The sequence below is a fragment of the Leptodactylus fuscus genome, chromosome 10, assembly GCF_031893055.1.
Source record: "Leptodactylus fuscus isolate aLepFus1 chromosome 10, aLepFus1.hap2, whole genome shotgun sequence".
NCBI classification, from domain to species: Eukaryota; Metazoa; Chordata; class Amphibia; order Anura; family Leptodactylidae; genus Leptodactylus; species Leptodactylus fuscus.
The window spans coordinates 54,726,342-54,741,834 of NC_134274.1; the positions used below are offsets into that span (position 1 = coordinate 54,726,342).

The 15,493-nt window shown below is 43.7% G+C and overlaps 1 protein-coding gene across 3 annotated transcripts in view; it reads left to right on the top strand.

Annotated features, from left to right (window-relative positions):
* MARCHF8 (membrane associated ring-CH-type finger 8) overlaps positions 1–15,493 on the top strand; it is a 170,560-nt gene that overhangs the window by 119,028 nt on the left and 36,039 nt on the right. The window lies entirely within an intron of this gene.

A 15,493-nucleotide genomic window follows, 5' to 3' on the forward strand; every position in this document is an offset into this window, starting at 1 on the left:
TTACTAGCCCTTGGGCCACTGTAATATTGCAGACAACTTGTGTATTTTTAGCCATTTATTTGTGTATGCACAGTGATGTGTTGAGCTTTTCGTTACACTGTGTTAGTAGAACCCAGACCACGGCATCTGTATAATGGACGTATATTAAAGTTTAGGTAGTACCCCATACCTGACACGTAGACGCGAGTATGTAGTAAGGGTATCTGTGTTGTCTGCACTCTCTATACTGTGACATACTCATTGTATACATCGGATTGTAGAGTAATGGAAAGCAGTTGTGTCATTGTTGGCATTGTATGTCCCCGGGGAACCCTTGAGCATCTTCGAACATAAACAAAGGCTCTTTGTTTGGCGTCTTATTTGCTGCCTGCTTTTGCCCATGTCATATTTTTGCTGTAAAAAAAAAAAAAAAATGTTCCTGCTTCCTTTGTCTGTATCCTAATAACACGGTGGGTGCTGGCTGTTGGTGCCAAGTGGTGCAATATGGAACAATTAGGAATAGGTGTACAGGAACATAATGATGCAAAGGTACAGCATGTATACCCAGCGGGACACGGGCTTGTTATTTGTGATGCCAGTTACCTAGAGGAAAATAATGACATCACTGCAGCATGGAGAAACAGTTAGCTTTGTGTGAAATCTCCAGAGGCAAGCTGGATAGTCACATGGTGTATATACTATATACCAGTGCAATGCCCTACAGAACTGGCACGACACGCTAACCCCAATAACACTTGCTTCATTCCAGGGTCTGGGGCTGTTTGCACAATGTGACTTATCTGCGCTGCCTGCTGGATTGCTAGGCAAACACTATACTATAATTGGAGTGTTGCTCTGACAGACGGATGTGTGTTTACAGCGAATCCACCACATCACCTGTTCTGTGGGAAAGATTTCATAATAGGAGGCTTGTATCCGGGAATTGGCGAAACTGTTGAACTAAATTTGGGGGTCAAATGTGCACCTGGAGATGGATCAGAGCTGAATGTGACACTTAACCATGTGTTACTACACTGTACATTGTGAGTTTGCTTGCAGTTCTTGGTGAAATCCTTTTATAACACATGACAGTATCACTTGTATGACCAACGTGTTGCATACTCAGCTCTGCTACATCTATGTTTTAATACGATATTTGTTGTATTCATGTAAGAAATATTCCAGTTTTATCCTATAGCATCGATTTGTGACTGTTTACACTAGATCCTCTGGGGGATTGGCTTTGCAGGGGGCAGCCATGTTCGATCACGTGGGGATTACATTGCTGCCTACCCTTCATTGTGTGGTTATGTACACATAACCCTATTTTGTTAGTAGTAGACGTCCCTGGGGGAGTCCTAGTGGGTTTATACATATAATAGACACCTTCTCAGTGATAGCGAGTGACCATTATAGGCTCAGACAATGGACAAAGGAACAAAAGCACAAGCCTGGTATCTTGAAGGTGTCAGTATCCATTCCTGCTGTTCTGTGTATCACTATTGTTTGGTGGATTGCAGAAGGGAAAGAAGTTTGTGGTTCACACGAAGAGTTAATCCAATTTAGAGGTTGGATTCTGTGTGATACAATGTAGCAGGGATGTGAATGTAGCATTTCTGTGTATACAGCGGCCATATTAATGAGCTTATAATGAGGACAGCTGTTTTGTGACACTTGGCTGAGCATTAAAGTTCTCTATAGTCCACGACAATCAATATGATATTAATCTTCTGGGGCTTCGGGAACTAGCCCGTACTGAGCATAGCTATATGGAATTTAACCCACTCCTGGTAGCCACACAAGAAATAGAAATTGCCATACTAATATTTGTGGAATTGTGAAAACACAGACCGTTGTATGGTATAGTTAGCACGATCGCTCACATAGCCATCAACTTTAAAAGGGTTGTCCAGGATCAGAGTTGTCTGTTTGTGTTTGAACAAATGATCATAAGCAAATATAAGTAGTATTAGCATATTGTGAGCAGAAACTAACAACTGATTACTTGGGAATGGTGGGAGCTAGAGAAAAAAAACTCCAACTGCACTCGGATCAGTCAAATAACTCTTATTTAAGGACACCAAGAGTAGAAGTTGGTATAGGTTGTGATGGGGCAATAGTCAGCAGGTCATTTCTGCAAATGGTTGTTCCTGATAAATAATAAGGCCTAGAAGCAGCGTCCCACCGCTGTGTCCTGATCGTCACCTCTCTCTGAAGAGCATGGGAAGGATAGACATAAACCTTGTCTAGAGTTACTCAGGCAAAATCGGGAGATGGTATTCCCATGCTAGAGGGTCCAAGACAGAATACCAGATTATTACAATAAGATGATGTGCTTACTATACTAGTATTATGCCACGTAATACCCAAATACTGTTCCTGTTTGGGGGGGGGGGGAGTCATGGTGGCAGAAAGCTTAGTTTAGGTTAGTAGTAGTAGAGAATCTTGAAGATGCTCTGATACCTCCTGACAGCAGGGTAATTTGAAGTGTATGGTGATGTAATTACTTAAGAAGTCTGCAGACATAGCTCAGTAACTGCTGTTCATCTTCAAGGTCTGCACCTTAGCACGTCATTGAGCCAGCCAGCAAGGGTAAGGAATTGTTTGCTCAGCCATTCATGCTGTAGGAAAACAATTCACACAATACAATGGCTCCTATAACCCAACACAAATGTGCTAGGTGTGCTGCAACATGGAGTCACAATGCAAAGACCTGAAAAAGTGGGAGAGAGTTAATTATGTAGATTGTGTTCCTGAGAAAACTCAAGGCCTTTTTTTATTGTGCACCAAGGAGCTGACAATACAAGGCCTTCATGTCAGACTTCCTGATACCCGTCTTTACCTTTTGAATAGATGGAGCCTGCTATTCTGTATGCATCACATAGGTACTGTTCACTAATGAAGAAATGTAGGAGCGCGGCTGAGGTAATGTGAGCATGCTGTGCAGATGGCAGCGTGAGCACGGTCTCTTACGTAAGCGGTGCCATGGCTTAGATCCTTGGTGCCAACTCTCACTTCTGTTCTAGAATTTCCTGAAGTCTTGGCCAGCAGAACTGGCATGAAGATGAGCATTTTGCCTGTCAGTCCTTCTATTTTCAGGCCTACTGGCAAAGCTGAGATGCCGTTGAGTCACTGTGGTACAATCATACCAGGCATACGCTAATAGAATGACAGCAAGACCGCAAGATAACAGTTTTTTCCATAACTATTTGCTCTTTCATGTATTCCGTTAAAGAGGTATTCCCATGAATTAATGTTACGGTATGTCACTCGGATAAAAGCAGAAGGATGTGGCCTTTACAGTTTAGATGGCCAGTTCTTCTGCACCTTCTTCCCATACACATGCACACAGAGCTTAGCTAAGTCTCCATGTGCTCTCCATAGGGCGAGGGGAATATACCACTGCCACGCATTTCCACTGATGGATTAACTCTCTTGAAAACCAATAGATTGACCATGTTAAAATCCAACAGTCTGATCCTTCTTCTTGTCCCGACATCTCTTTGGGAAACCCTGAACACATCTCTGCATATTAGATGGTTGGCAGATCCCAACTAATATGGTGAGCATGGTTGGCAGTAATTTACTGTGCATAGTTACCTTAAAGAGGTTGTCCCTATTGTTTTATTATAGTAGGCCAGGGAAGGTGAGAAGAAAAAAACCCAAGCATCCTCACCTCTTCCTGGTGTTCTGGTGTCTCCCAGGGCAATCCTGCTCCGGTGTTTTCTTGCAGCGGAAGTCCAGGTGCACTGTGTTGTCCCGGGTCCCTTTCCTTAGGCTGCTGACTAGCCTGTGCGGTCACATGAAACGGGACTTCTGCTGGGAGAAAGCATTGGAGCAGCAGGATTGGGCTGTGCTAGGAAACACTAGAGCACCAGACAGGCAATTTTTTTTTCTTCACCTTCCCTGGCCTAATATTAAAAAAAAAATAAATTCCTGGACAACCCCTTTAAGAATTGGCTGCTAATTCAGTCAGTCAGACCCCCATTGATGGCGTATTCTAACCAACCCTTTAATTATGGTTTAAATATTAATGGTTTATATACATGTAGATCAACCAGGACCAAGTCAGTTACTATAGCTCTATATAAGGGGTTGCTGCTTTAGTGCCAAGGTAATGTCTTATGGAAGTTATCATGGTGGCATGGAGGTACTACTGGAGGCTGCAATTATCAGGGTCTTATAGTAAGTCCTCCTTGCTGAGGGAAGAACAAAGAAATACCTATTCTTTTCAGTGGAGAGAGCGTTCTCTCCGATATTTGGGAATCCAGCTCTCCCAGTCTTACTCTACCCTATACGCGGTTAATTTACCCTAGCCTGTTTAACGAATTGCGAGCCCTCCTGGATAAATGGCGCCTTCTTCATATCTCGCTTTTGGGCCATATCAGTGCGGTCAAGATGTCTCTTCTCCCTAAACGCCTCTATTACTTTGAGACGCTCCCAGATGTTGTCCCACACTCCGAGTTGCTCTCCCTGCAGAAATAACTTTTTAACTTCATCTAGAATGGCAAGCGTCACCACATTCCTCGATCGGTGATGCTTTCTGGTAAAGAGGAAGGAGGGTTGGCGGTGCCGCATATCCTGCATTACTATTGGGCCGCCCATCTGCGTTATATACCATTTTGGTCGGCCCCACAGGTCTACACAAAATGGGTTGAGATTGAGAAACTATGGCTGGCTTCGATTCATCACAATGCATTTTTGTTGTCCCGCCTCTCCCCTCCCCCCCCCCCTCCCTTCCGCTCCTCTTTTGGGCCCTATACGCTTTACGAGGTCTATCTGGCTTACCTTTTCTAAAATTTTCCCTCTGGCTTCCAAGTGTTCATCTATGATTTCCTTCCTGCATAACCCCCTCCTCCCGGAGGGACTCACTTCGGCTCTGGTGAAACCCTGGAGCAAACTGGGTCTTTTCCCTATTGCTGACCTTGTCAACCCGTTATCCTTGGAGATCAGACCTTTCGACTACTTTGTAACTGGCCTGCACCTACCCGCCTCAGAGTGGCTACACTATCAACAGATTTTTCATTTTGCCCATACCCAATTTGGCTCCTTGAAGGTCTCACGGCCGACATCCTTTGAGAGACTGTGTCGTGCTGGTACTTCCACGGCTGGCCTTATCTCCAGTATCTATTGCATCCTCACGTCTTCTGAGGAGCGGAGCTCTGTCTCTCATAAATATATGGAGAGGTGGTCTAGGGCATTGAATAGGCAGATCTCTCCCTCCCAATGGCAGATTATCTGGTCTCGTGCAGTCAAGTCCTCCACCTGTATTATGTTCCGCAAGACCCAATACAAATTGTTGATGCATTGGTATCATACCCCCGACTTCATTCTCTCAATCCCAATATCTCTCCTCAATGTTGGCGATGTGGGACGGGGGTTGTTACCTTGTATCACATTTTCTGGGAATGCCCGGGGATTCGCTCCTTTTGGTCGGAGGTTGAGTCCCTTACGGACTATTTGTTTATCTGTGGGGTCCCGCTTGATCCCCTCATATACCTCCTGAACCTCCCACCTGTACATCTTGGCAAACAGTCTTCCAAATTGTTACTCCTTTTATGCACCGCAGCTAAGACGCTTATCGCTCTCCATTGGAAGAAAGCTTCCCCCCTTCCTGCTTGGACCTTATTGCTCAAGTAAAAGATGTGCGCAGCCTGGAGAATCTGACGGCCTCACTTAATCATACCGTTGAGGCTTTCCAGGCTGTATCGTCAACCTGGGACACTTATTGTGCTTTGAATGGCCTCTGACGCCCCCCCCCCCCCCCCTCCCTTCCTCTTACCCCCACATTCATAGTTTTGTTGTCTGTACTCTGTCCCCATTGCTGGAATGATCTAGTGCTGTTTGCCTTGTTACTTTTTACCATATGTTCCTGTTTTTTCTCTATGTTTGCCCCTTGTTTCTGTGATGTTCTGTACAATTTAAAACTCTTCCAATAAAAATTACAGTTAAAAAAAAAAAAAAAAAAAACCATTCTAGAACCACCTTTTGCAAGGTAACCCCTATAGATCAATGCTTGATTTTCCTTAAACCTAGTTATTCTGGTTAACAAAAGCCAGAAAATCTCCTTCAAAAGTATGAGATACCCATCCGCAGGTGCTGTTTCGGACTGATTGAATAGCTTTATTTACAGTCAGTCGTCAAAATGAAAACTTACATGGGGCTGTGGCCAGTGGCAACTGGATCACAACTCAACATACAGTAAAGTCACAAATTCCATGTTATACATTCTAATAAAGGCAAATGCCTGAAGAAACAAAAACAAATGAGTGACAGGCTGAGGCTTTTTGGAAAGAACAACACCAAGGGGAGAAGGACAGTGAGGGTCCAGACAGTCCATGACATAATAGTCTCTGAGCAGGCTGTAGACCACCCTGCAGTCCTGGACTGTCATCCTCTCGCAATTCATAATTGGGCGTTTCCTAGCAATCCAGCTTTATAAGGTGCCAGACTTCACTATGGACTCCAGCAGACAGTCTATAGAGTATCAAGGTAGAAACCAAACACTATCCACAAGCTCATTCAAACAAAGCACTTATGGACGTCTCTCCAAGGGCTCCCTACTGTCGCTCCTGGGAATACTTGGAAAGATGTGGTTTCTAGTAGATTAACCAACAAGCAAAAAGACCTGGCGTGGATGGCCATTGTGGGGTGGATTTGCCGTGAGAACTTTACTTGTCAGTGGACTATGGATGCTTGGGCAGTACTTAGTGTCAAGTTGCTGATTAAACACCCTTGCACCTCTTCTGGTAGTTCCTGTTTGCACAGGCCCTGTTAGAAAAATTAATTCTTTGTTCCCAGGAGCAGCCAGCTGTTTCAGCAGTATTGTCTTTCATTGTTCCGCAGCAGGGTACTGCCTGGCTAGGTGATGGTTCATAGATCTGGTCAGAAGGGGTATGTTCAACTTTGTATGTACACTGACCTATATAGATAATATATCCATGAAAGGATTCTGGCATAACAGCATGCAAATAAGTAGAAAAAGGAAAACGTGCTCTAGCACCACCTTGTGGAAGGTAGCTCTCTATAGCCCAATGCCTGGTTTTCCAGAGACTAGAACTGGGTTTTAAAGCCAAGCCAAAACAAAGAGAGGCCCATCTGCGGACAGCTTTTTCGGAATTATTGCCCATCACCAGTGTGAAGCAGGGTTGGTACTGGCTGGAGGACCTGGCATGGTTGGCCATTCAGGGGGACTGCGCTGAGAACTTTCTTGCATACCCATGGACTATATGCAACATCAGTTACTTCCCAATGTGCCCATTCACTAAGCAAATGCCCTTTTTACCTCTACTTGGGAGTGGCCGTTTCTGGAGGTCCTGCTTAGTCAGTCCAAGTATCCAGCAAGGAGTAGATGCAAATTTCTTCTTTTGCTATTTCACTTGTCGTTTTTTGAGTGGGGGAAAAAAAAAAACTGCATAAAAAAAAAAAGCCTGCACATTTCTCTAAAAAACACTGTATAAAACTACTCTGAAGTCTACCACAACCAACCCACCTGTATGGTATTGTAACCAGGCCTGCCGCAGCAACTCCCTTTAGGGCTACGTGCATATACTGTGAAAAACCAGGCTGCTATATGGATGCTCATACATATACAAATAGCGCTCTCATGTAGCGGTGCAATTTCTGCATCCATCAGAACATTCATCTTCATTTCCTTCTTTCCACATAGATGAACAGAAACTCCGAGCATGGCATTTATAGAACAAGGCCTCCGCTACGTCTTGCCATCGTCCTTTTGAACCCATCTCAATGTGTCCTTTCACTGACCTCAAGTATCTTTCCTATTCAGTCTCTTGTGGCTTTACAGTTCATAACATTTCTATGTGTGGTTAGCGCGCAGCACTCCGGGCCATCTGTGCCCATCATTGTAATTGCAGGGATTCCGGTAACCCAGCGCTTCCTCCCCACAGTGGCCACCTTGCTGCGATGTCTGCTCCAGGCGGACTGCTCCCTGCTGGAGAAGTGTACCTACTGTCATTAGATTTAACCCCCTCCTCTCAGGATGCACTGACGTGGTCACACTCCTTGTTGTACATCATTGAATGTCTCTCTGCAGTCATTCTAGTAAGTGTATATCTCCCTACAGTCATGGATGGAAGAAGCATATTCATATTAGTAGATTGAAAGAATCAGGATTTTATTGTCGTGGATAAGCCAGTAGCTCATTCTAGTCAGATAATTGGACCTAGTGTGGGTAACATTTGGCAAGGATGCTGGACATTGAAGTTAAAGAGCGTCTCTTGCTCTGGAGGACATGTCCTATCCTGAATTGTACGGACAACCTTTTGATTTCAATGGACACTGTGTAATACTCAGTTTCGCCTGTGGTGGTGCTGTAGACTTGTTTGAAGACTTGTTACAAGGTTTCTCCACAGATATTAGGCGATACTGGAGGACTCAGCTGGGGGATATTTTTCTGAACATGAATAATAGACTTTTCAGTGCAAGTAGAGTAAAAACCGCCTTGTTTTACAACTAACACTAAAATACAGAATGTTATTATCACTGTCACTGGAAGGTGTTAGTCGGGTTTTTCCATTTTAACATATTATCTCTCTATCCACATAACTTGAAGATCAGTGGGAGTCCAACCACTCAGACCCCCACTGATAAGGAGACCAAGGAAATTTTGCTCCTACTTCTGAATATAGCAGTGGTCGGGCAGCATGTGTACCACTCCATGTATACTTTGGCCATCTGTAGTAGTCCCATTGAAAAGAATGGAGCTCATGTGTGGAGTGAGCCACTGCTCTATTCAGAATAGGGGACAAAGCTCGATAGGGCAGCCGTACATTGACACTGTCTTCTGTAAGTTGCAAGTGTTCTCATAGTCATGTCACATATCAGCAACCATCATAGGGTACATCGGTTCTGTACGTTTGATGATGTGTAGCGTTCTATGATGTGTAGCTCCAAGTAACAGGTCATCTATGATAGAACACCCATTCTGTAGAGAGGTTTTTTTTTTTTTTAAAGGGAACCTCATGCCAGTATTTATTTCCTTTCTGCCTAACTTCAGTTACTCTGGAAAATATATATTTGTGTCATAACCTTTAAAAAAAATTGGATAGAGCGATTAGTGCTCTCCCAATAAATGTCAAGGCGACGTGATTCTTTCTGGTTTATCGATCTGTGATCTCAGTGTGCGTTCTAGACAACTGTATCTCTATTAGAGTTGTTCCCAGCAGGTGTCTTCACGTGGAAGTCTCTTCCGTCCTTCAGTCCTGGGGTCTGAGCAACCTGCGCCACAGACTAATTATTGATGGGGGTCTGCCCATTATTCTCTAGTACCCTACAAAAGTGCTAATGTCTTGAGCGTTAGCGAGAAAAGTGACAGAGAAAATTGGTGCAATTACTCCATCCAAAGACTGTGATTTTCACAATACAAACCTGCACTTTTCTTCAATCTGCTATTGGTTGGATGTGAGGATTTCACTTTGGCGCTGTTAGCTGTACGTGACTGCTTATTAGACCAGCTGTGCCTAGTGTAAAGGGGTATTCCGACTGCCGCAAATGTCATTGTGTAATGAAACATTTTCTTTATCAGTTTCTCAGCAAGCAGAGGTCTTGAAAACTATCGTTCACAAGAAGCTTTTATTTCCAGGTCTTTGGCCATTACTGTACAGGTAACAAAGCTTTGTCTCATAAGGGTTTGTCCACATGAGGGACAGCGGCACAAGGCGCGCACAGATTAACCCCTTCATATCTTTGGTTAATCAAAGCCATGGCAGAATCCTGATGCGCCATCCCACAAGCTGCTTGTAGCACAGCGGCTGAAACTAGTGTATGAATAGACACTTAGTGGGTCAGCTAGTAAGGATGATTTATCCCCAGCATCATTGCCTTAAGGGACAGCACTTATGGTGACTACCACCACTACTTCCGTCCAGTAACCATAAGGGGACATTATATGGTGACTATATACACTCACCGGCCACTTTATTAGGTACACCTGTCCAACTGCTCGTTAACACTTAATTTCTAATCAGCCAATCACATGGCGGCAACTCAGTGCATTTAGGCATGTAGACATGGTCAAGACAATCTCCTGCAGTTCAAACCGAGCATCAGTATGGGGAAGAAAGGTGATTTGAGTGCCTTTGAACGTGGCATGGTTGTTGGTGCCAGAAGGGCTGGTCTGAATATTTCAGAAACTGCTGATCTACTGGGATTTTCACGCACAACCATCTCTAGGGTTTACAGAGAATGGTCCGAAAAAGAAAAAACATCCAGTGAGCGGCAGTTCTGTGGGCGGAAATGCGTTGTTGATGCCAGAGGTCAGAGGAGAATGGCCAGACTGGTTCGAGCTGATAGAAAGGCAACAGTGACTCAAATAGCCACCCGTTACAACCAAGGTAGCCAGAAGAGCATCTCTGAACGCACAGTACGTCGAACTTTGAGGCAGATGGGCTACAGCAGCAGAAGACCACACCGGGTGCCACTCCTTTCAGATAAGAACAGGAAACTGAGGCTACAATTTGCACAAGCTCATCGAAATTGGACAATTGAAGATTGGAAAAACGTTGCCTGGTCTGATGAGTCTCGATTTCTGCTGCGACATTCGGATGGTAGGGTCAGAATTTAGCGTCAACAACATGAAAGCATGGATCCATCCTGCCTTGTATCAACGGTTCAGGCTGGTGGTGGTGGTGTCATGGTGTGGGGAATATTTTCTTGGCACTCTTTGGGCGCCTTGGTATCAATTGAGCATCGTTGCAACGCCAAAGCCTACCTGAGTATTGTTGCTGACCATGTCCATCCCTTTATGACCACAATGTACCCAACATCTGATGGCTACTTTCAGCAGGATAATGCGCCATGTCATAAAGCTGGAATCATCTCAGACTGGTTTCTTGAACATGACAATGAGTTCACTGTACTCCAATGGCCTCCACAGTCACCAGATCTCAATCCAATACAGCATCTTTGGGATGTGGTGGAACGGGAGATTCGCATCATGGATGTGCAGCCGACAAATCTGCGGCAACTGTGTGATGCCATCATGTCAATATGGACCAAAATCTCTGAGGAATGCTTCCAGCACCTTGTTGAATCTATGCCACGAAGAATTGAGGCAGTTCTGAAGGCAAAAGGGGGTCCAACCCGTTACTAGCATGGTGTACCTAATAAAGTGGCCGGTGAGTGTATATTAGATGAATCTGAAAATGGGTAGAGCCAGCCAACCCTGTAATGGTCGTGGTGGTGTCCTAACTCTATATGGATGGCAGATTTCCGGGTAAAGAAGGATTGGGCATATTTTATTTCAACATGTCCAATCCTTTGTTGTGGAGGATAATCTGCTACCAGAAGTGTCAAATATTGGCTGACGGCTAGCTATAGTGTCTGAGACGCAGTCTAGGAAATGGAGTAGGCTGGTGGAAGAGGAACCATAGGGTGAGGGTAGCCTATATCTTCTGGATCGTGGATTTGCCCTCTCCCTACATAGGGACTACTCCTTTATGTATTGTAAGATGGTATACTGTCGGTGTAAGTCTTGAGGAAGGTGCGTGAATTTATATATAAACAAATGCACCTCTCTTGTTCTCTATGTACATACAAATATAACGCTGTCTTTATAGTTCTACATAGTGCACATATAGAGACATAAAGGACGTACGGTTTGGCCATCGCCACGTAACATCTTCCCCTAAGCCTCTCTGGCTTTTTTTCTTTCTATGTAGATATTATATTTTTAGTATTTAAAAACATTGTTTTCTTAATCTCTGGTGTCTGCCGTTTCCATGGTAACTGTGCAGTCAACGCGGTGCTCTGGGGAGACATCCATTTTAACCTCGGCACTGGGGACTCCAGCTGAAACCATCAGTCTTCAGCTTCGCTGTGTGAAAAGGGTCTGGAAATGTCATCTTACCCTATATAGCCAATGTGGAGCAGTAAGAATATCTGGAAGTAAACACTGCGGCCATGTCTGCAAGCGCATTTCTATTTAGCAGTGTTACATCTGTTTATCTAAGCCTTAATAGTATTTCTGTGCTGCTCCACATGCTGTCATTTACAGTAATGTTAGATCATACCTACTATTATAATGCATCTGCATAGGACATGGGACTATCGCAGACTTCTGATATATCTTATTAGGGAACAGCGGAATCTTCTTCACCTTTCTGCAGGATGCCAAGTATCCGCAAATCTGCACAAACTGCCATGGTTCCTAATAAAGAAGTGTATTCAGCCGACACCACCATGTCACAGAGCACATACAGTGATAAACAACATATCGTTATATGTGTCATGTATGTCATGTTTGGTGAAAAAGGTCTCTCACTTGCATAAGACTTCAACTGTTGCACTGGGGGCGGGCCGTCATCTCCCGGGAGCACTGCTCTTGTCCTCCCTGCATTAGCCCTTCCTACTTGAGCAGCAAGAGCAGTGCTCCCAGGGCTGAAGGTCTGACCCAGTGCTCCCAGGGCTGAAGGACCGCCCCCAGTGCTCCAACTGCTTCAAAGATGCTTCGTTCATGAGAGATATGTTGTCTATGACTGTTACGTGATCTGTGATGCCATGGTGACGTTACATGTGATTGGGGGTAATGATAAACTGCCTTTAAACGCAATGTGCCCTCAGAAAATGACTTGTGCTTAAGATAAAACTTTATTAAAGAAATATTTTTGGTGAGGTTTTTAATATTTTTCCATATTTTTTAAAAAATATTTTTTTAATATATATCTATATATCTCTGCAGTTCTAAGGCTGTCCACTACACCATATAATACATTGAGACTTCCTGTTTTCTATAGATTTTTTTTTTTTTTTTTGCAATGGTTGTCTCACTTATCCGCTCACTGATGATCACAGCCATCAATCCACCAGTCACAATTGAGGATATCACAGCCTATACACAATGACCACTGGCCAGGTCACAGAGCATGCCTAGAAACCTCTCCCATACATGTGAATAGGGTCTGCTCCACACCATTGTGTCTATGGCCCACGTTTCTTCTATAGGAAACAGAAAGTCATTTTTTAATATAGCTATTCATTTGGAAAATTAAACTTTTTTTATTTTTAGGAATTTTTGGTGATTTTTTTTTTTTTGGTTTTAACATTTAATACTGTGATTTAAACAATAGGTTAATTCCTAGCGAGCGCTAAAGGAGTCCTGGTAGTCAGTTAATGGTAATTGAATAGGTTAAAGTCAATATGTTATATATAAAATGTTTCATTTATAGATAGAACTATATGTGTACACACGTACACACACACACACACACACACACACACACACACACACACACACACACACACACACACACACACACACACACACACACAGTCCTCAAGGCCTCACATTGACCCCAGTGAAATGCACTGGAAAAAACCTAATGTCTATGACCTGCTATGTGTGAACGTACATTCATATCATATAACGTAATCATAACACATACACGTATATACGGTATGTGTGGATAAAAAAATCTTTATGTAAAATGTATATTTGTGCTATAATCTACATGGCCTTTGTGAATCCATGCATCTTTTTACTAGCGAGAATGATGTGCTTGGTAAGAGTAATGGCAGCTATAACATGTAGACGTATAAATCTAGTTTGCATTTCCCACTTATGGTAATATATCTGTCTCTTCTGGGGCTGGGGAATGGGCAGGGTTACAGCTAAAACATGTTTGGCTCCATACACACACTGCATGGACTTCTATGCCTGGAATAATAAAATATTGCATTTACGATGGGACATGAAAGGACAGGGGCCTAGGGTCATAACATTTAAGTACATTAGATCCTCCAATGATTGGTGTTGCAGGCCGTGGCCGCTGATGTAAGCAGATGGGCAATTCAGCTGAGTGCTGTGAGGACATTTCATTTAGGAGAATGCCGTAATCTCTTCTAGTGGTCGCCGTAATGATGATTCCCATTTACATGTGTGCAGTCATTTATCTGGTGCATCGTCTTGTACAGGATGCCTGTAGTAACGGATATCCCAGTGTGTACATTTCTAAGAATATTTGGCAAGGGGTCCGTTCACCTTACTTCACTTACGCTATATACTAGATCTCATAAATCTGCTCCTCGCAGTGTTAGGTACCTGCAGTATATACGGGAAAAAAACAACAACTTTTGTTCTGTTTAGGGCACCTGTCCTATGGCTGCGGCTGTACATTTCTCTTTATTTATAAAATAATATGGATAATCTTAAAGAAAACAGAGCGAACTTATATTGCTGACGCCCATATGAAGCTGTGCTGTCCTCTCTGAGTAGTAAGAAAGAAAACTGGTAAAAATGTGTCCATCTGCTTACCTGAGAATGGGTCCTCCGTGTCAGATCAGAAGGGGGTCCGCTTTGTGGCACCACCAGTGATCAGGTGATTGAGGGGGCTTTTTGAAGTAAAAACAGTTCCATAATTGTGTTATGGCCATGTCTGGTTTCTGCAGCTCAAGTTTGGGGTTTTTTGGGACTTGCATATTGATGATCTGTTCTTAGAGTAGGTCATAAATTGTGATCTTTGGGAGTTCAATACAAGAGACCCCCACAAACAGGCTTGTGAGGTCACATGGTACAGCAGCACTTCAGTCCCAAATCAAGGGAATGGGGTTGAGCTGCAGTACCAAGCCCAGCCCCTATGATGTGTACAATACTGTTCTCGGTATTCAGTGAGGAGAGCACAGTGCTCAACCATTGTTGGGGTCCCGGGTGTTGTCCTATCCTAAGGAAAAGTCATCAGTATATAGAAGTCACAGAAAACCCCCTTTAGCGCTGGCCATACAGATTAGCCATCCGCCAACTGCTATTCCTTCCCTCCTGCACACAGGATCAAGCATTTTGACATCTATCATACCCGCTCCTTCTTTACCCCAACATCTACTGGAGAATTGAGTCCTTTACTCACATTAGTCAGTCCCCCTCTATACAGTATATGGACTGCATGGTCCTGGGACTAAAGTCAGCTATAGAGCAGATTCCTCTTCTACTCTCCATATGTACTGTATTATAGCTATAGCATGCAGAGGGAACACTGCTAATCCTGCACAATGTAAATCTTCATGTGTAGCAGCTTATAGCCTTATGTCACAACGCTGGAGTCCTGGGTTCGAATCCAACACCTGCAAGAAATTTTTATGTTCTCCCCATGTTTGTGCGAGTTTCCTCCGGGCACTGTGGTTTTCTCTCACTCTCCAAAGACATACTGATAGGGAAGTTAGATTAGTAGTCCTATATGGGACAGTGATTGTCAATGTCTTATAGCGCCAACATATTCCGCAGCCCTTTACAAAGTAAGCAGTATGAATAATAATAAACTTTCCATATGTCCTACTCAATCTCCTATACTTGGGAACCCTTCCTCTCTGGCTCTTTATATCACGGTTATGGCATAGCTGACCAGTGAAGCTTCCCGCCAAGAACAGACACTAATGATTTCGCTTCTGCTGCCAGTTAGATGAGAGGACAGATTATATACGGAGTCTGAACTGTGGCCTAAACACTAACAGTATTATATTATACCTTGCAGCTTACTTCATGCCAAGGTTCAAAGTACAATAC